This window comes from Rutidosis leptorrhynchoides, chromosome 5 (assembly GCF_046630445.1).
Source record: "Rutidosis leptorrhynchoides isolate AG116_Rl617_1_P2 chromosome 5, CSIRO_AGI_Rlap_v1, whole genome shotgun sequence".
Lineage (NCBI taxonomy): Eukaryota > Viridiplantae > Streptophyta > Magnoliopsida > Asterales > Asteraceae > Rutidosis > Rutidosis leptorrhynchoides.
Genome location: NC_092337.1, coordinates 182,303,789 through 182,328,061, shown reverse-complemented (window position 1 = coordinate 182,328,061; position 24,273 = coordinate 182,303,789).

The window sequence follows — 24,273 nt, the reverse complement described above, 5'->3', positions numbered from 1 at the left end:
GAAAAGAGTTTTACACAACGATTGACCGTCCAATATGATCGATGATATCACGAACTATATAACATACGATAATTATACGTTTGTGTATATATATGTATTTATATAAATTTAACATGATCTAAGGATGGTTTAACATCTCATTGTGTACTAATGACAATGAGTTATAAGTATATTTTAAAATTACTAACTTAAGTTTTCAAAACGATAACTATATGTAACATTCTTTGATATATATATTTATAATCTATAATGCTTATACTTGTATCGTATATATAATGTATTTAATCACTTTTTAAGGACTTAAATACATAAAACAATATAAGTATATTCACAAAAGATAGCTATATTTGAATTCTCGTTCCGTTTCCTCAAGATTTCTATACGTATATCTAGGGTATATGTACCCGTATCATACCCAGCTTCTATACGTATTTCCTATTGGTATATACACATCAAATCAACATCCTAATCAACATTATTACTGCCTTAGATATGAGGTAACTAGAATTTGTCAAGTAGTATGAATTATTAGTAAGAAAACAAAATTAGGAATCCTTTTCTTTCTTTATAAACTAAAAACGTTTTTATAAATGAACACCATTTCTTCACTCCATTTTCTCATACCTACACCCTAATTTCTCTCTCAAAATACTCTTAAATTCATACTTGATCATCTCCAAGCATTTTCCCCATCATTTAGCTTCAATTACAAGCCTTAAACACCATAAGAAAACTCTTTCAAGAACATATCAAAATAACCACCCATTTGAAGAAGTTTACTTCCAACCTTTTGATCTAACTCCACCACTCTTTGATTCCAAGATTATTTCTTATCTTTTACAACAACTTTGTCCAAGTAACTTGAGGTAGTAACCTTGTTCATAATCTTATTCAATTCATATTCATATAGCTATCTTATTTTGTGGTATAAAATTTTAACAACAAGAACATAGTTTGAATGATTTCAAACTTGTTCGCAAACTAAATAGATCCTTCTAACTTGACTTTTAAAACACTTCAAGACCTGTAATATATCAAAATGATATGCTAACCTAACAAGATATAACTTGGTTTTACAAAGAACGTCTTAAAAACTGAATCTACGTCGTCGGAGTGCAACCGGGGGCTGTTTTGGGTTTGATAATTAAAAACCATCTTGAACTTTGAATTAAAAGTTCATGTTCTGGAAAAATGATATTTCTTATGAATATGTTAACACATAAAAATTTCATGGTTTAACTCAAAGTGTAAGTATTTTTAGAAAAATGATCATTAAATGTTGTTTTTATGATGGAAAATGACCACTTTCATAAGTTTCACCAAAGTTTGACCTATAAACTATAATTTCTAATACAAACTAAGGTATTTTCAGTTCATATTCTTAAAATTTGACTCGATCCAAGGAAGTGGCAAGTTGAACCAACAAAAACGGAGTTGTAATGAAGAAACTACGACTAAAACAAGATTGGGTATCCGAAGCTAGTTTAGCTACGAAAATATTTGGAGAAAAAGTAAATTAATCATATCTTTTCTAATTAATATGATATTTTATATATAATTACTTATGATTTGATTTTATATATTTCAGGACCACCCGTAAACAACACGAGAAGATTAATCATAAGACCTCATGATTGTACGCAACACGTCATTTGACAACACGGTACTTTATGTACGCAACACGTCATTTGACAACATGGTACCATGGGTCGAGATTAATTTTGATCAATACGAATACGATGGGGTCTTTATTTATTTTATTTAAGCAACTAATTGTGGACCACTAACATCGGACTGCTAACTACGGACTAAGAAAATATTAAAAGTATTAAAAGCATATATATATATGTAACGATTACTTAAAAAGAAAATATGTTGATATATTATATATATGGTTAGGTTCGTGATATCTATCGAAGACCAAGTCAAATTAAATACCTTCAAGGTAAAAGTGAGTTTCATTTGCTCCCTTTTTAATTGCTTTTGCAATATATATTTTTGGGCTGAGAATACATGCGCTGCTTTTATAAATGTTTACAAAATAGACACAAGTACTTAAAAATATATTCTACGTTGAGTTGTACCACTAGCATATTTCCCTGTAGCTTGGTAACTACTATTTACATGGGCATTGTAAACGCGAATCCTGTTGATAGATCTATCGGGCCTGACGGACGACCAGTATTAAACGGTTGCACAGAACTTCGTTTTGGTGACTACACTTGGTACTGTGTAGTTAGATTTCATAATAAAGGGAATATGCGACGTTGATTAAATGTTAAGTATGGTTACCAAGTGCTCAACCACTTAGAATGCTTTACATACACTTGCGAGTGTATTATGTTTATGATTATGAAATCTTGTGGTCTATTAACATATTGAAATGATTGTTATGATAAACCTATGAACTCACCAACCTTTTGGTTGACACTTTAAAGCATGTTTATTCTCAGGTACGAATTAAGTCTTCCGCTGTGCATTTGCTCAATATAAGGACATTACTTGGAGCTGATCATCGCAATGGGACCAAATGTTGATGACTTCGTCCAGGTAGATTAGGACGGGTCCTTTCAGTTGGTATCAGAGCGGTGGTCGTAGCAAACCAGGTCTTGCATTAGTGTGTCTAACTAGTAGTTGTTAGGATGCATTAATGAGTCTGGACTTCGACCGTGTCTACATGTCAAAAGTTTTGCTTATCATTTCTAGTCGGAAATCGTCTGCTTATCATCCTTAGAAAATTACCTGCTTATCATTCATAAGTCTAGACACGTTTTACTGCATTTACTGCATTGATAGTGTATAGACGAATTCTTATCTTAGCATATCTATTATTGCGAACTTTGACTGATATCTTTTCAAAGATTCTCCGTAATTTACGGGATTTTGTATTATATATACATATGTAAATTATGTATTGAAGAGTACCAAATCTAACTCCTATAATCTATTCCATACCAAAAATTCATTTTCCCCATTATACAAGATGGATTCCGCATCTAGTTCGAATTCTTTAGATTCCGACAGTTATGCCGATATGGATTTCCATTCGGGCTCCGAAAGCAGCGTCACCGGAATGGATCAACCAATTTCCCATCATCTATTCTGGATGAATTGGGGATGGGTTCGTAATATACTAAATCACTGGAGACAAGAAGAAGGTGATCCATTTCATCCACCAAATTGCCCTCTTGGCGATGAACCTGAAGCACTTACCGGCGAACCTATTCGAAACACCATTTTCTCTCTCATTTCTAGAGTATCTCGTCATGATTATATACTATCCCATATTACAAATCTTGTTCATTCGCTCGCTCCAACCGCCAATCATCCCGGTGTACTAGCAGAAGTTAACGAACTTCGCGCTCGCGTGACGGCTTTGGAGAACATGGTGCGAAGGTTGCAAACACCAGCAGCAGCACCAACAGCATAATCAGCACCACCATCAATAACATCAACAATACCATCATCACCACTAACAAACAACATCCGCATCACACGTCTCAACATCATAATCTGTCCCACAAACATCAACATCATACGCACCATAGATACAAAGGAGTACCAACAATAATGAACGATGAAGTATTGATCCATAACTTCATTGATATTCTGCGAAGAATATGTGGTTTCAAAAAGTTTTAGAGATTTCTTATTCTAGCTCAAACCGAAAAGCAAATGAGATTAATATCATATTAACTCATTAAATTCATGATTTTATCTGAAGAAAATATATATGTATATATGTTTTCATAAAGATTGTAATTAAAAGTTCTTTTGTACAAAATATTAATGGTGAAATTTTTTTTTTAACGGGTAGGTAATACCCGAGGAATAATTAGATTTCATCTTAATAAGTTACATTGTACATTCTTCGAAGCTGATTCAACAGTCATTTACTATCCTACTTACAACCACCGATATACGTATCCGTTCACCGCAGAATAACCATTTTCATTCAATTTCATATTTGGATTTTGACTTCCCAGAATCCAACAAGTGGCATATGAAGAAAACATATGACAAAATAAAATCTGTTAGAAACAAACAAATTAACTATGAAAAATTTTGTTAAGAATCCACGCTAACTGTTCCAGCTAACTGTTCCTAGCTAACTGATTACATTTTATTTATCGTAGTTTATTTATGGCAATTTAATTATCGCACTTTTATTTATCGTCATTTAATTTCTGTAATTATTTTATGCACTTTAAATATCGGGACACGTATACAATGTTTTAACATATCATATCGACGCATCTATATATATTATTTGGAATCACCATAGACACTCTATATGCAGTAATGATTGAGTTCTCTATACAGGGTTGAGGTTGATTCTACAATAATATATATAGTTTGAGTTGTGATCGATTCTGAGAGGTATACGGGTCACGACATGTATTAATTAATTCGTATATTATATATTAAACTATATATGAATTATTGGACTGTTACTATGGACTATCGACTGTGGACTAATGACATTGGAAAATTAAAATGAATTAAAATATGGATTATAACATATGAAACTAAACATTTCTTCAAGATTGCCCCTTGATTTCATCTTAAACCTCATTGTATCTCGATGATTACAATCAGCGTTCAAATCTATCATGATTCTTAAATACACCTCAATCGAGAGGATAAACCAACCGCACTTCATCTACGGAAGAAAAGATTGATGCATATAGTTATGCACCTGAAAAACCCTCGGAAACTGAGTAAACGTTTGACATGTATCTGTTCTAGTTCCTTTGACATTGTTATTACCGAAGATCGTTTTGCAATCCCTTTCCAAAGTAGCTAATTTTGTCACAGCTCCATCAAGTCAACTCCGACTTTTCATCCGAAACAACTTTATTATAACCGCGATATATATGCGTACTCTTTATTGTTACTGGGGAACCTTTTATATTCCACAATATTACCATCAGCGATTAATCATTCTAAAAACACATTTCTCCTGAAACTACCTCGGTTTGATAACCGATGACCCAGATCAGTTAACTTTGAAAATGCTGATGAAGCAGCATGTTGTAGATGATCTTAATGGCCAAAAGTTTGATGATAAAAAAGGAGTGTTAGGAACGCTCGATAGAAAATTTAGTACCGAAAATCGGATTATGTGAAACTATGAAGAAAGCCGTGGACAAATCACAAAGAATAAGTTTGCCTTCAAAGAATCCAAATGATTTTGTGCCTGCTGAAATCATTAGCAAACATCTTATTTCTCATTCTAAACCTTCACAGACAAATCTTCTTCATCATCCATTGATATTAGAAATTCTAAGATATTCTCGTATGTTCTATTATAAATATCCTCCATATTTCTGGCGATATTTTCACAACTATTCTTATCTGAGATCGTTTATTTCCCCGTTATATCTGTAACATAAAAGAAACTGTGTTAGTTTCTAAATTCTGAAACCTTCGAGTTTAAAATATGAATGTTTTGAAGTAGTGTTGGGAACTGAAGCATGGATTAGTATAATATAATGACACTTGATCAACGTCATTATATTACAGTAAGTCATGCTGAGTTTCTAATGAAGCATGATGATTCACAGTACCATCATCATGTGGCATTTACACGACTCTTACATTTTATCTAATCTCTAAACATATCAAGAGAATATTTTTCTGGATGACTCGGTCTTCTCCAGGGTATTCTGGTAATTTAACAAATCAAAATTGTTCTATTACCATTTTCTTCTTAGAGCATTAGCTATGTTCATTCTGAATTTCATATCTACGAATTCCGGACCATTACTCGCTTGACTCGAAGTCGGGAAGAGAAAACGAAAGCATGAAGCTCTGAAAAATAATGAAGAATATAAACTTCGATAATAACCCCGAAATTACAAACCGTGTATATCGATGCAGATAGCAATATAGAGACACGGGAGAATTAGAAACACTATAAACACAAGAGTATAGTAGAAGTAAATAGATTCTTCTGGTGGTAGATGAAAAAAAAGAATGACAGATATAAAAGTTAGGAGTATATCAAGAATCAGGACTGGATGGAGCATATTGATGAATGCTTTAAAGTAAGAATCAAGGGAGAAAGAATAGAAGGTGTGAGTCGTGGAAAATAAGGAAACGAAGGGGTGAATTTATAGTGAAATATCCGACAGAGAAATCGAAACAGATTATTGCATATAATCAAAGAAGATCCTGATTTTCTTAATCACCAAAGAACCAAATCTTATTACGTAAGATTCTCTTTAAATCCCTTAAATCCCGGAAATCAATCATAACTACGTCATCGGTTAAGACGAATATATTTTACTCATCTCACTCTTTTACGATAGTCTCATTTATATTCTTCGCATAATCGAATCGTTTTATCTACATTACTCAATGATTATAAAACTCCATTATCACCTTATATTTGTCATGAAAACCTTCTTATTGTTATCCATAACAACCTCTATCAAATTTCGAGGACGAAATTTCTTTAACGGGTAGGTACTGTAATGACCCGGAATTTTCTGACCAAATTATACTTATGAGATTAATATTTACATAAATTAAACCATACCAACATGATAAGCAATCCAAATTGTTGAGACTTGTGTTTTTGAAAAGAGTTTTACACAACGATTGACCGTCCAATATGACCGATGATATCACGAACTATATAACATACGATAATTATACGTTTGTGTATATATATGTATTTATATATATTTAACATGATCTAAGGATGGTTTAACATCTCATTGTGTACTAATGACAATGAGTTATAAGTATATTTTGAAACTACTAACTTAAGTTTTCAAAACGATAACTATATGTAACATTCTTTGATATATATATTTATAATCTATAATGCTTATACTTGTATCGTATATATAATGTATTTAATCACTTTTTAAGGACTTAAATACATAAAACAATATAAGTATATTCACAAAAGATAGCTATATTTGAATTCTCATTCCGTTTCCTCAAGATTTCTATACGTATATCTAGGGTATATGTACCCGTATCATACCCAGCTTCTATACGTATTTCCTATTGGTATATACACATCAAATCAACATCCTAATCAACATTATTACTGCCCTAGATATGAGGTAACTAGAATTTGTCAAGTAGTATGAATTATTAGTAAGAAAACAAAATTAGGAATCCTTTTCTTTCTTTATAAACTAAAAACGTTTTTATAAATGAACACCATTTCTTCACTCCATTTTCTCATACCTACACCCTAATTTCTCTCTCAAAATACTCTTAACTTCATACTTGATCATCTCCAAGCATTTTCCCCATCATTTAGCTTCAATTACAAGCCTTAAACACCATAAGAAAACTCTTTCAAGAACATATCAAAATAACCACCCATTTGAAGAAGTTTACTTCCAACCTTTTGATCTAACTCCACCACTCTTTGATTCCAAGATTATTTCTTATCTTTTGCAGCAACTTTGTCCAAGTAACTTGAGGTAGTAACCTTGTTCATAATCTTATTCAATTCATATTCATATAGCTATCTTATTTTGTGGTATAAAATTTTAACAACAAGAACATAGTTTGAATGATTTCAAACTTGTTCACAAACTAAATAGATCCTTCTAACTTGACTTTTAAAACACTTCAAGACCTGTAATATATCAAAATGATATTCTAACCTAACAAGATATAACTTGGTTTTACAAAGAACATCTTAAAAACTGAATCTACGTCGTCGGAGTGCAACCGGGGGCTGTTTTGGGTTGGATAATTAAAAACCATCTTGAACTTTGAATTAAAAGTTCATGTTCTGGAAAAATGATATTTCTTATGAATATGTTAACACATAAAAATTTCATGGTTTAACTCAAAGTGTAAGTATTTTTAGAAAAATGATCATTAAATGTTGTTTTTATGATGGAAAATGACCACTTTCATAAGTTTCACCAAAGTTTGACCTATAAACTATAATTTCGAATACAAACTAAGGTATTTTCAGTTCATATTCTTAAAATTTGACTCGATCCAAGGAAGTGGCAAGTTGAACCAACAAAAACGGAGTTGTAATGAAGAAACTACGACTAAAACAAGATTGGGTATCCGAAGCTAGTTTAGCTACGAAAATATTTGGAGAAAAAGTAAATTAATCATATCTTTTCTAATTAATATGATATTTTATATATAAATACTTATGATTTGATTTTATATATTTCAGGACCACCCGTAAACAACACGAGAAGATTAATCATAAGACCTCATGATTGTACGCAACACGTCATTTGACAACACGGTACTTTATGTACGCAACACGTCATTTGACAACATGGTACCATGGGTCGAGATTAATTTTGATCAATACGAATACGATGGGGTCTTTATTTATTTTATTTAAGCAACTAATTGTGGACCACTAACATCGGACTGCTAACTACGGACTAAGAAAATATTAAAAGTATTAAAAGCATATATATATGTAACGATTACTTAAAAAGAAAATATGTTGATATATTATATATATGGTTAGGTTCGTGATATCTATCGAAGACCAAGTCAAATTAAATACCTTCAAGGAAAAAGTGAGTTTCATTTGCTCCCTTTTTAATTGCTTTTGCAATATATATTTTTGGGCTGAGAATACATGCGCTGCTTTTATAAATGTTTACAAAATAGACACAAGTACTTAAAAATATATTCTACGTTGAGTTGTACCACTAGCATATTTCCCTGTAGCTTGGTAACTACTATTTACATGGGGATTGTAAACGCGAATCCTGTTGATAGATCTATCGGGCCTGATAACCCCAACCGGACTGGACGGCCAGTATTCAACGGTTGCACAGTACTTCGTTTTGGTGACTACACTTGGTACTGTGTAGTGAGATTTCATAATAAAGGGAATATGCGACGTTGATTAAATGTTAAGTATGGTTACCAAGTGCTCAACCACTTAGAATGCTTTACATACACTTGCGAGTGTATTATGTTTATGATTATGAAATCTTGTGGTCGATTAACATATTGAAATGATTGTTATGATAAACCTATGAACTCACCAACCTTTTGGTTGACACTTTAAAGCATGTTTATTCTCAGGTACGAATTAAGTCTTCCGCTGTGCATTTGCTCAATATAAGGACATTACTTGGAGCCGATCATCGCAATGGGACCAAATGTTGATGACTTCGTCCAGGTGGATTAGGACGGGTCCTTTCATCATCAGCAGGGGCAGAAAGGTGAACAGGAGAGACCTGTGCATCAAGGTCACTATCTGAATCTGGAATAGAAAATGCAAAATTGTTCCAGTCAGCAACTTCAGGAGTAAGATGGGCACCAGGATCCACGCCAAATTGTCGAAAAAGGAGGTTGGAAGACCTAACTTCATTCCTTGCAACACCCATCGCCATCTGCTCAACCATGGCCCTAACATCACCCTGTAGGGTAGCCAGTCGATGCATATTTTTAACCATTTGAACATAGGCAGAAGCAGGAATCACGTTAGCCATTTGCTGCTCCTGTGAATCCAATCTCTCATGTAGCACCGTATTTTCTTTATTAAGAAAAAGAATTATGCGATTAGCAGCATCTAAATCAGCTTGAAGACTGGCAATGTCCTCAGTATACTCATTGTGAGAGATGATTTGTTTCTTTAAGTCCTCCTCCTCTTCATGTTGTTAGACAATGGCAGCCACCGCAAGATCTGCAAAGGCACATACTTGTTTGAGCTGGGCTTCAATATTGAAAGTGGTAACCTGCCCAGCATTACGTATGGCTTCAGTCACACTATCAATAATAGCAGTGCGAATGGTGGCCTGTAGATCAGGTGTAACCTCGGCGAGTGTCTTATAGACAACCAAGGTGGAGATGTCAGCCACCTCATCAGCATTAAATTTAACATAGCTAGTTGAGGGGTGGTCAGAAGCAGCTAACACAGAACTACCTCCGTGGGGTGGTGGAGGTGGAAGGTCAGAATCTGACTCGTCACCATGATCACCATCATTTTTACCTTCACCCGAATGTTTAGAACCACTGGTATTCTTGTCAGCATCATGAACAACATCGTCAGTGAGATCCACTGGTTTATCTTTGGTACCAGTCACATTTTCATGAGTGACTGGTTCATCCTTACCAGTACCTTTATCAGCATCACCGTCAGAAGAAGACGATGATGAGGAAGAAGCTGATGAATCAGAAGGTACTGGTGAATCAGGAATATTTTGCATAACATATTTACCAGTAGAGGGATCTTTGATGAACTTGAGAGGCCTCCATGTACTAGGCCATGGAGAAGCAGCTGGAGCCATACCAAAAAAATGATAATATGGCTGCTCGTTGATCTGTTCTAAAGTAGCCAACCTCTCATAAACTTCTTCTCTAGCTGGTCGATCAAGCTGAGACAATAGTTCAGTCAGCTCTTCGATAGGCAATTTGCTAGCTGAGACTATGGCAGTTTGAGGATCAATAGTTAGCTGATCCACCAGCAGAGCAACTCTGGGAGTAATAGACGCTCCTTGATAGATGAAGTTAGGGACAACTTCATCAAGATCTGGCACCTGGCACACATAAGGTTTCTTTTCAGTAGAAACAGTAGCCTGAGAAGAGTCAGTAGTGGCAGAAACAGAGATACCAGCATCCATAACGGGTTCCGTAGAACCAGTAGCAGCGGTAGGTAACTGTGCAGTAGGTGAAGAAGCAGCATCTCCAGTAGTAGCATTAGTATCCACCATTGGCTCTGTGGGAACTGATGGAATTTAACAAGTTTATAAAACATGTTCTTATAGTTAACATAATTACAAAACCAATTCGTAGTAGTGTTAAAGCAAGCGGAAGCAAAATGATAAGTTCATGTTATATGTTAAGCCATTAAGTTAAATTCCATGTTAATATCAAGTCTAGAATATATACTTACATATAAGAACAAGAGGAGAAGATATATATACCTCCTCAAGTTAGTTGAGGGTTGTTTCCAAGTGCAAGATGATGATGAAGATGATGAACTATAGAGCTTCTAACTTGAAGCCTCAAGCAAGTAATACCCACAAGCAATAACCCCAACACCTTTGTAATTAGTTAGGATTTAAATGACACTAGAAATGAGCTTGTAAAAACCAAATTTAGAACTTCCTTTGGTCAATAAAAGGCCACGGCCTTCAGCACATTTCCTGCAGAATTCTGTGCAGTTTACAAGCTCTTTTGATCTATTATCTCACTTGAAAGAAGTGGTCAAGCCTAGGTACAAGTATATAGCATGCACCTATGAAGTTGTGTATGTGTTGGAAGTTCCAAAATGAGCATGGGTTGTCTCCTAGGAGTCCCAAAAAACTGCCCACTCTTTTATATTTTATAACAAGATTTAATTTTATAAAACTAGTAATAATTTTATAAAACTTGTATAAAATACACATGTATTTGTTACTTGCAATAATTTTATAAACCATTTTATAAAATATAACACAACATAATTATTTAAACCTATAAATAATTAAATCCACATCATATATAAATTATCCAAATAATTTATCTCAAGTGATTTTAATTTAGAAAACCGATTTTCTAAAGTTCAAGTGTCGCGTATTCATTTAACAATCCAACCATTAAAATAAATACATATAAAGTGTTGGTAAGCTTGTTATTAGGTATGACCCGACTTGGATCATAACATAGTGGCCACGTTAATTTAATATGTCTCTTGGGCATACGAAAATACCTTCAATCTCCCACTTGCACGAGAAACATAAGAAATTAATGCAAGTGATGGATACCACCTAACGACCGTCCATCACCCCCAATATGTTATGACTTTGTGCCATTCAATAACATCATCCTTTTCGAGTTCCCATCTCGAACATGAATAGGTGAATCTTTTCATTATATCCTTTCGTCCTAGATGTCATGTTAAATCCAAGAGACACAGAGTGATCACTCTCTTCTAGATTTAACTTTATCAGGCCTTAGACATCTGACTCTCAACGAATACGAGGGACAAATTCCATATTGACTACATACGTCCAAAATATATACCTTGCATTATACCTGAGCTCTTCCTTGTGAACTACCATATTTCAGAATAGCGAAGGAAAGAATCAAGGCACAATACTTGGTAAATATCCGAACCCAATATGCATCTCAGGTCAGAGGATACAATGACATTCGCCTTTACTCAAGATTACATGTGATCAATCACAAAGGCTCCATTTAGTAAATCTTGAGGGCGGGTCTTCCAATATTTGTATCCCACAAATATCTATGAACCTTGGTTGCAACCTTGCCCCACATTCATACCGTGAACGTTTACCAATCCAAGTTCATAATAGTCTAAACCTCACACTTGTTCCCACATATGTGATCGACTACGGAATTTTAGAATAATTACTTATTCATGGATAAAATATGTAAAATAGGAACATGACTCAAAATAAATTAATACCATAATTATATTAATGAGTTTGAACAAATTTCGTTCCGTTACAATACTTAAAACAGATCCTGACCAATCACTAGAATATCGAAGCCCTAATGCACAAACATGTCCTGTATGTTTTAATCCATGTAAGAGCTTCGTGAGAGGATCCGCTATATTAAGATCTGTGTGAACTTTGCGAATACATATCTTTCCCTTTTCAACTTCATCCCTTATGTAGTTGAATCTCCGCTCAATGTGACGGGTCTTTTGGTGAGCACGAGGTTCTTTGATTTGAGCAATCGTACCCTCGTTGTCACAAAAGATCTCAAGAGGGTCCTGAATGGAAGGGACTACTCCTAAGTCATCGATGAATTTCTTCATCCATGCAGCTTCCTGAGCTGCCAATGATGCAGCGATGTACTCCGACTCTGTAGTGGATAATGCAACAACATCCTGTTTTGAACTCTTCCAAGAGACCGCACCTCCATTTAACGTGAAGACATAACCGGATTGTGATCGAGAATCATCTCGATCAGTTTGGAAACTCGCCTCCACGTAACCCTTTACAGCAAGTTCCTCCTCACCAGATCCATATATTAAAAACATATCCTTAGTCCTCCTAAGGTATTTCAATATACTTTTAACCGCAATGACTGTTTCCTGGGTTATTCTGGTATCTACTTGTCAAGCTTAGGGCACATGACACATCCGGTCTAGTGCATATCATTGCATACATGATTGACCCAATAGCAGATGCATAAGGGACTCTCTTCATTCTCTCTTGTTCATCTTTCATGGTAGGGCACTGAGATGAACTGAGAGGCGTTCCTCTTTGAATAGGTACCAAACCACTCTTAGAGTTCTCCATCTTGAACCTTTTCAAGACCTTTTCAATGTATGCACTTTGATTCAAACCTATCAGTTTCTTGGATCTATTCCTGTAGATCCCAATCCCCAAAACGTATTGTGCTTCTCCAAGATCCTTAATGGAGAAGCATTTATTTAGCCAAGTTTTAACTCCTTGCATTGCCGGAATATCATTTCCAAATAACAATATATCATCCACATATAGTACAAGGAATATGATAGTGCTCCCACTAGCTTTCTTGTATACACAAGCTTCATCACCATTTTTGATGAAGCCAAATTTCTCGGCCTCCTCATTAAAACGATGATTCCACATTCTAGATGCTTGTTTCAATCCGTAGATTGACTTCTTTAACTTGCATACCTTTTTAGGATATTTCGGATCAACAAAACCTTCAGGCTGAACAATATAGACATCTTCCACAAGATATCCATTTAGGAAAGCGGTCTTGACATCCATTTGCCATATTTCATAATCATAATGAGCAGCAATGGCAAATAATATCCTAATAGACTTTAGCATTGCCACAGGCGAAAAACTTTCATCATAGTCAACCCCTTGAGTTTGAGTGAAACCTTTTGCTACAAGTCTAGCTTTATATGTATCCAAGTTTCCATGTATGTCGGTTTTCATTTTGAAAAGCCATTTACAATCAACTAGCCTAGAGCCAGCAGGTTGTGCAACAAGTTCCCAAACTTGGTTGTCATACATGGATTGCATCTCAGCGTTCATGGCTTCCTGCCATTTATCCTTATCAATCCTTGATAAAGTATCTTGGTAGTTTGCTGGTTCATCCAAATCAACCACATAGCAACCATCCATGAGAAACCCATATCTCTCAGGAGAATTACTAATTCTACCAGATCTGCGAACGTCTTGTGTATTTTGATCATCCATTTGATCATTCTCAACATTTTCATGTTGAGTGCTAGTATCAACCAATTATGTATCATCTACTTGATCTCGAACCTCCTCAAGATCTATCTTCCTTTCACTATCACCTTCCATCAGGAACTTAGTTTCAAGGAATTCAGCCTTCCGAGCAACAAACACATTCTGTTCGGAGGGATCATAGAAATAATATCCCATATTATCCTTGGGATATCCTATGAAGATACACTTTGTGGATCGAGCATTTAACTTATTAGGGACGTAACACTTAGGGTAAGCTTCACATCCCCATACCTTTAAGTATGATAGAGATGGAGGTTTTCCAAACCACATCTCATGAGGTGTTCGTTCCACTTTCTTGGTTGGGGCCATATTTAAAATACGAGCCGTGGAGCATAGACAATAACCCCAAAATGATAGAGGTAACGAGCTTCTATCCATCATAGATGATATGGTTCAGTCCTCTTTTCAGAAACTCCATTCAGTTGTGGTGTTCCAGGAGGAGTGAGTTGCGAGATAATCCCACAACTTCTAAGATGATCTTGGAAAGCATCGCTTAGGTACTCACCTCCTCTATCGGTACGAAGTACCTTGATTGTCTTATTGAGTTGATTTTGTACTTCGTTTTGATACTCTTTGAATGCTTCAAAAGTTTCGTCCTTATGTCTTAACAAAAAGACATATCCAAAATGACTGAAGTCATCAATGAAAGTAACGAAGTATCTTTTACCATTCCTAGTTGTGGGCTTAAAGGGTCCACATACATCCGAATGTATTAATCCCAATAAGTCCTTAGCCCTTTCGTAGGTCCCTTTGAAAGGTGCTTTAGTCATTTTGCCTTGTAAACAAGATTCACATACATCAAACGAGTCTAGTTCATTTGATTTCAAAAGGCCATTCTTTTGAAGTGTATGCATTCGATTTTTGTTTATGTGACCAAGGCGACAATGCCATAAGTAGGAATCACTCAAATCCCTTTTGAGTTTCTTGGTGCTAGTATGGTATATTGAGCTACTAGATGATGTGTCATCATGAACCAATTCATAAATTCCATTTGAAGGCGAAGCCTTAAAATAGAATACATTATCTAAATAAATGTGGATATCATCATTAACAAAATTAAGATAAAAACCACATTGTTTTAAACGGGAAACTGAAATAATGTTTCGACATAAATCCGGTGCATACAAAACATTGTTCAAAATAAGTTCCAAATCACTTGGAAGCTTTAATACAAAGTCTCCTTGAGCCTTCACTTGCACTTTGGCTCCATTACCCATAAAGAGACTTGATGTTCCCGTTTGCTTGCTACTTCTTTTGAACCCCTGCAAAGATTTGCAAATGTGAGTTCCACACCCAGTGTCTAATACCCATGTATTAGAAGAAGTAATACTAAGCTCTATATATATATATATATATATATATATATATATATATATATATATATATATATATATATATATATATATATATATATATATATATTACCTGAGGTTTGCCCCGCATCCCTCTTTTCCTTCAACTCCTTAAGGTAGACCGGGCAGTTGCGTTTCCAGTGACCCATTTCACCGCAACCGAAGCACGGGTCTTCCTTGGGGTTTACTTGTCTGGCAACCTTTTACTTCTTGTTCTTGTTTTTGGTTTGGGTAACCATCCTCCCCTTTCCCTTGCCTTGATGGGCGGGTCCTTTCCTCTTAGCCGCCTTTGGCTTAGAGGTGTTATTACCTTTGGACCCACCATCATTGATAATTAGCACGGGTGAAGCCCTCTTACCCATGCTAGTTTCTGCTTTCCTTAGCATGCCATGAAGTTCGCCAATGGTCTTATCCATCCCATTCATATTGTAATTAATTACAAATTGGTCAAACCTCTTTAACAAGGAGTTTAGGATATGATCCGTGGCTAGCTCATTAGATATGTTGAGATTAAGACGGTTTGCGCGATCAATGAGGCTTTTCATCTTAAGGACATAAGATGAAACGGATTGGGAGTCGTCCATATGACATGTATGAAGCGCTCGAACGGTCTCGAAGCGCTCGACACGTGCTTGTTGAAGGAACATCTCCTTCAATTGTGTGATCATGTCGTATGCAGTATGATGCTCGAAATCCTTTTGGAGTTCGGGTATCATAGTCCCAAGCATTAGGCAAGCGACTTGCACCGAATCGGCGCAATACTTATCCCAATAAGCCATGCTTTCCGTATCATCCTCGTCGGGTTGATCAGGAATGGGGTCTTCCAACACATACGCCTTATCCTCAAGTTTGAGGACAATCCTAAGATTGTGGAACCAATCCATAAAGTTCGTATGGTTGAGTTTGTCTTTCTCGAGGAGAGACCTTAACGATAGGTTGTTCAACTTAATAGGTGCGTTTTGCATGTTGTTGTTTTTTGCGGCCATCTACAAAATTTAACAAAGTTCATTTAAGTATCGATTTTAAATTTAATAAATAATACCCTTTTAAATTTTAATTGACTTATTAAATATTAGAATCCAACGGTAAATCAAATTTCGGTTAGGTGACCTTTATCTCGTTATTTGATTTAGCTAGGTAGTCATTTATATGACAATTGCAATCCTTTTGCAACTTCTAAATTATGGGATCATGCAATCCTTTTGCATGGCATATTCATCCCATCAACGCCTATTTGTTCCTCATGCTTCGGTGACCCTAAGTTCATGATTCCCAAATCAAGTCGTCCTACTTGTGTAAACGTGTAAATTTAACATCCAAGTGGTTAGGTGACCTTTATCCCACAAGTGTGCGAAATTTACCTCAATCATATTAGTTTGCTCACAACGGTTAGGTGACCTTTATCCCATTATGAGTTCCCTAATATTTTCAAGTGTCACACAAAAGGATGGCGTTTAACTTGTTTGCCTTGTCGATTAAGGGATTTTAAGTTTTCGTTAATTCTAGTTTAAGAAAACATTTATGTCATACACCAACATGCATTTAGTGTATGGTTCATTTGAAATCCATTTTCAAGTCTTGTAATTTTAGCAAATTACTTGATATAAACCATTTTATATATATGATCCTTATCATGTTCTTAATAACCGTTTATTAATGTCCTTTTAGCCGTTTTTAATTTACCCATTTAAATTGACGTTTTGCATGTCGTTAATAATTTAACCAATTAAATTGTAGTTATGCTTGTTGTTAACTTGAGTGATAACTTGTTGTAGTAACATACACAATCCACAATCATACAAGAAATATAACAACCACGCATGCAAACAAATGTGTTCACAATCAAGCCAATTTGGTAGACATTTGTTTAGCCGAAAACAAATGTCACCGATTAAGGGTTATAACACTAAGTAGGAGATTTCAAAATCTCCCACTTGATCTTGCATCCAAATGCATCTTCGTTTGTTCTTCAAGTCTTCATCATCTTCATCATTTTACAAAATATATCCTAATATATTTTGTCTAGAAAATGAATTACAACCTAATCTATTTTACATACCAAATATAGAATAAATTACATAACCAAAATAATAATATTACAAACCAACTTGAATGAATATTACAACCACATGAATGAATTAATATTACATACCAAATGAATTATTAATAATCATCCAAACATGCAACCATTCAAACAAAAGGTCAAGGCTTGATTGTGAGCTTCAACATACAACAAATTTGACCAATTTGCAAGTTCCAAACCCATTTGGAACTCTTCTTAAATTCGGCCAACTATACCAACCCTCCCAAACCCGCAAATTTTTGCATTCCATATTCATGCATGTACTTAGAATGCAAATATAGTGGGTTTAAAGGCCATATAAGAAGCATAATCCATAGACTTCGGCTCTAGATACCATTGATGGAATTTAACAAGTTCATAAAACATGTTCTTATAGTTAACATAATTACAAAACCAATTCGTAGTAGTGTTAAAGCAAGCGGAAGCAAAATGATAAGTTCATGTTATATGTTAAGCCATTAAGTTAAATTCCATGTTAATATCAAGTCTAGAATATATACTTACATATAAGAACAAGAGGAGAAGATATATATAACTCCTCAAGCTAGTTGGGGGTTGTTTCCAAGTGCAAGATGATGATGAAGATGATGAACTATAGAGCTTCTAACTTGAAGCCTCAAGCAAGTAATACCCACAAGCAATAACCCCAACACCTTTGTAATTAGTTAGGATTTAAATGACACTAGAAATGAGCTTGTAAAAACCAAATTTAGAACTCCCTTTGGTCAATAAAAGGCCACGGCCTTCAGCACATTTCCTGCAGAATTCTGTGCAGTTTACAAGCTCTTTTGATCTATTATCTCACTTGAAAGAAGTGGTCAAGCCTAGGTACAAGTATATAGCATGCACCTATGAAGTTGTGTATGTGTTAGAAGTTCCAAAATGAGCATGGGTTGTCTCCTAGGAGTCCCAAAAAACTGCCCACTCTTTTATATTTTATAACAAGATTTAATTTTATAAAACTAGTAATAATTTTATAAAACTTGTATAAAATACACATGTATTTGTTACTTGCAATAATTTTATAAACCATTTTATAAAATATAACACAACATAATTATTTAAACCTATAAATAATTAAATCCACATCATATATAAATTATCCAAATAATTTATCTCAAGTGATTATAATTTAGAAAACCGATTTTCTAAAGTTCAAGTGTCGCGTATTCATTTAACAATCCAACCGTTAAAATAAATACATATAAAGTGTTGGTAAGCTTGTTATTGGGTATGACCCGACTTGGATCATAACATAGTGGCCACGTTAATTTAATATATCTCTTGGGCATACGAAATACCTTCAGGAACATAGCCAACATAGCCAGCATTAACAAAATCAAGACCCTCCAGAACAGGATTACCCTGTGAACCAGAATCTGATGGAAAAGTAGCACTTTTACCAGCATCCATGATAACATCAGATGGAAAAGTAGCACTTGTACCAGCTTCCATGATAACATCAGATGGAAAAGTAGCACAAGTACTAGCATCCACAATAACGTTTCGTGTATCGGTAGCAGCAGCAGACGCAATGTCATCCTTTAGTTCAGTGACAGGTTCATCAAGTAGAACATCCTTGACAATATTGTCAATTACCTTTTTAAGAACAGGAGGATCCACTATGATTTCATCTTCCACTTCAGGTGTAGTATTGGAAGCAGCAATACTGGAAGCAGTATCACCAGCAACTGTAGAAGCAACAGTACTAGCATCAGCACCACCAGTAGGAGAAACAGTAGCACCAATACCAATAGCAGAGGCAGCAATCTGCTCAGTAGGAATAATATCATCTTTAACTTGCTCCCCCTCTGCCTGTTCATCTACCCTGCTAAGAACTGAAACAATAGAACATTTTATGTTAACAACTGTAGAACCAAATAAATTTGACTCAACAATTGCATCTGTTTTTGGTCTCTGGGGACAGACTGGTGATTTGGTCAGCCCTTCGAATGAGACAGGATAAGGTGTCTGTAAGTACAGCTGTGACTCTTCTGACTCATTGGCGACACATGTTGACCCAGATAGTGTAAGAGTTCTGGCTGGTAATGATGTAGGAGTGAGACTCTTATCATGATCCGAGTAACATAATGGCTGTGCAGAATCCTGAGCTGGTTCAACACGATGAGGGCCCAACTCAAGTTTGCGTTGAGGGTCAGGTATGTGCTCTGCCGATTGTACTGGCAGCAGAGGATATAGCATTAAGTTCAATTTTGAAAAATGTGGAAGTGTCTGGCTAGAAGAGTATGTGTTGCTACTCTTCTTAACACTAGTTTTAAAACCAGTCAGCTTGGGAGCCAGGGTTATACCTTGAACTCCACATTCATTTTTCAAGTCAGCAGATAAAAGATTTTTAATGATGTTAGAATTTTCTGTTGTTTGGTCTAGAAACGCACCAGGTTCCATAGCCACATCCTTTGCAGGAGCAGCAGTTGAGACTGGTGCAATCTCCCATGTGGTGCGCCTGGAGCCAGCTTTTGCTCATTTGGATTTACCTGTTACCAAGAAATAGTTAAGCAACGGATTCCAATACTAGAAGTGGATAGTCAGTATATAAGACTAGGGCTGTTCTTTATGATCAGAGAGCACTAGATTCTAATACAACTACTGCTTTAACAGTATGTGAGACGGTGGCTGTACTAGTTGAGGTAGATGGCTTCTTCCTTTTTACAGCTGGCTTTCGCTGAGGTCCCTCCCCCTCAGCTGGTGCAGCACCAGAGGCAGCCGGTTGGATCACTCCACCTTGAGCAGCAAGATACTCAAGCATGCCTAGTGTTAGGACATTATATGGAGCAGCAGGAGCATCTTTTGGCATTCCCCCTTGTTTTGGAGGTAGGTCGAATGATTCATCAGCAATCTGCTGGTAAGCTTCACCCAGCTCATTTTCAAAAACAAGGCTCAAAAACCTTGGAAAGGGGATTAAGTGTGTTTGTTTAGGTGCAAGCACCATTTCCCTTAGCCTTAAGTAAATTTCACCGGCATAATCAATATTTCGATTGAACAGCATCCCATGACCAATCTTCAGCTCAAAATCTGAGCACTGATCAAAGCTCTCGGACTTCTGACTGATGCAATGAGTCATCAAGCCAAAGAAATAGTTCCACAGAGGTGGCATCTGCCTCCTTAAGGGAGTATGAGCCACTGGTCCATCAAACCCTATAATCTCAAGTACCTCTCTTCTAAACTCATCATTGGTTGGTGAATTAACGAACGGACCAATGGGTAATTGGAGAGCACGTCGGATGGCATCAACAGTGATGGAGCACGCTAGGGTTTCAGTCACCATGCCACGAATACATGGAACGTTCTGTTGAGTGGTGGCCGTGGTGGCAGTATACCAGAATCTGGCCAAACAAGCCGGATAAAGATGAGAAGGTACGTCGGTAATAGCTCGAGCCAGTGGTGATTGTCTTATGTAATCGATAAGCGCATCATAACCCAAGTTGGCTTTGGATTTGGGAATTGAAAGGGCATGAGCAGCATTGCCTCTTGATAGGCGAATGGAAGAGTGTTCTGGTGCATTTGCAGCCCTAACAAGGCTTGGGTACAGGTTGAACAGAGGGCCCTGCACCACATGTTCTTCGATGACCGGTGGTGGTTGCTGTTCCGGTTGTTGTGGTGCTACCGGTTTTTGTTGCTGTAGTTGTTGTTCCTCTAGCTGGTTTGCAGCAGGTGGTGATTGATGTTGTTGTTGTTCTGCCATTGATGATTTCGTAGAAGATGGATGTATGAATTGATTTGAAGATTTGGGGATTTTTAGAGAGAAGAGTGTGAATTTGAAAACTGAATAATCGAAGGTTATTATGGAAGATAAAACACTTTTTTAACCATTGTGATTGGGTGAAAAAGGCAGGAGAGAGAAAATAACAACTGCCATTAGCAGGCGCGTGAGCAGATGTGACAGACTGGCACACTCGAGGGGACACAGACTGATGATTTGATGTATATACGGCTTGAACACTCATACCTCCCATTCAACATTAAATGCAGCAGGTTTTAATTTTCAAAAAAAAAATTTAAAAACCACAATATAAGTTTTGTATTAAATACAAAATACTTTGTTACATTTAATATGTCATGAATTTAATTTAAATCATTGGAAGTAAATGAGTTTCAGATTTAAGGAATCATTTAATTTTGTGAGCTATTTATTATTTTCAATTAAAAACATTTAGAGTAACCAAAATATAAAAGACCTTGTTGTGCTGAGTGTTTTACATGTAGGCAGTAAGTTAACAAAAATGGCTTACTGGTTTGCCCTACATGTTGTAGAGCCAGCACACCAACAAAAATTGTCTTTTATTTAAAGTTCAAGCATACCCAGCTCAGATATGAGATAGTTAAAACGTTTCTCATCTAAGGGCTTTGTGAATAGATCTGCTAACTGCTGGTCTGTTGAAATAAAATGTAGCTCCACATCTCCTTTTTGAACATGATTCCTTATAAAGTGATATCGAACGTCAATGTGCTTTGTTCTTGAATGCATCACAGGATTGTTGGTGATAGCTATTGCACTTGTGTTGTCACAGTAGATTGGAGTCTTTGTAACATGAACACCATAGTCTTTTAGCTGGCTTTGCATCCACAGTACTTGAGCAGTACAACTACCAGCAGAAACGTATTATGCCTCAGCAGTAGATGTAGACACAATATTTTGCTTTTTGCTCGTCCAGCTGACTAGCCTACCACCCAGTAACTGGCAACCACCAGTAGTTCTTTTCCTGTCTATTTTACACCCTACAAAATTAGCATCTGAATACCCAATTAGCTCAAAATCCTGGTCTTTGGGATACCAAAGACCACGTTTAGCAGTAGCTTTCAGATACCTAAATATCCTTTTTACTGCTAGCAAGTGTGACTCTTTAGGATCAGCTTGATATCTGGCACAGAGATATGTGGCAAACATAATATCTGGTCTGCTGGCTGTGAGATAAAGTAGGGATCCAATCATACCTCTATATTCAGTGATATTGACTGGTTCACCATTGGGATCAGCATCTATTTTAATAGTTACTGCCATTGGAGTCCCTATATCTTTTAAATAGGTCAGACCAAATTTCTTTAGCATATCTTTGATATATTTATCCTGACTTATAAAATTTCCATCATCAAGTTGTTTAATTTGCAATCCCAAAAAGTATTGCAAGTCTCTTTGTAAGCTCATTTCTTATATCTTTGACATAAGTTTTGAAAAATCTTGACAATGTTTCTCATTTTTAGATCCATAAATAATATCATCCACGTATATCTGTACCAGCAAGAGATCACCATTTGTCTCTTTTGAGAACAGAGTGGTGTCAATTGTTCCAACTTTAAAACTTATACCAGTGAGATACACATGAAGTGTCTCATACCATGCTCTTGGAGCCTGTTTGAGGCCATAAAGAGCTTTGTCTAGCTTATAGACATGGTCTGGATATTTACTGCTTACAAAACCAGGAGGCTGTTTGACATAAACTTCTTCTTAAAGCTTCCCATTTAGAAATTCAGATTTAATATCCATCTGGAATACCCTAAAGTTCATCTTAGCAGCATACGCCAAGAACAGTCTGATAGCTTCCATCCTAGCCACTGGAGCATAAGTCTCTCCATAATCCAATTCTTCTTCCTGTTTAAAACCTTGAGCTACCAATCTAGCTTTGTTTCTGATCACAATCACATCATCATCCATCTTGTTCTTGAAAACCCACTTGGTACCAATGATTTTCTTAGTTTCATCATCAGGTTTAGGTATCAATGTCCAAACCTTATTCCTATCAAACTGGAGATCTCTTCTTGCATAGCTGTGACGACCCGGAAATTTCCGACCAAATTTAAACTTAACCTTTATATGTTTCTGACACGATAAGCAGAATTTGTAATGTTGAATCTCAAAAAGTTTGGAACTACATTCATGTAATCAATTACCCTTTGACCGTGTTCGACGATTCACGAACAATTATGTGTATATAGATATGTATATATAATATATAATATTAACTGAAAACATTAACAAAGTATTAGATATATGATACTTTACATAAACATATTTGTTTCGATATATTTATCGACAGAATTAAGAGATAATATCAAATGATTGAATTATCAGATACATTATGATATGATTACGGGCCTATGTTATGAGGTCCACTGTGATTTAAGAAATCTATTTTTTTTTTTGACAACTCATTACTTAACCAGTATGATAAAGATAACGATATTTATATTTTATTTTATTATATATATATATATATATATATATAACGATTTAAATTAATATTATATATATTTTTATACGCGTATTATACGTACATAGTTTTATACTTTTACTATACTTTAACTTTACCTTTACTTTACTTTTACTTTAACTTTAATAATTCATACTTTAATAATTCACTTTAATAATTCATACTTTAATAATTCACTTTAATAATTCATACTTTAATAATTCACTTTAATAATTCATACTTTAATAATTCACTTTAATAATTCATACTTTAATAATTCACTTTAATAATTCAAAAATCTATTATAAATAGAATTCAATAGGTTTCATTATTTCATAGAAACTTGAAAATATATTTCTCTAAACTCTCTCAATCGAATTACATATATATATATTTACTTAGTACTATTTCAAGATATTATTAGTATACATAAAATACTACGACGGAATTAT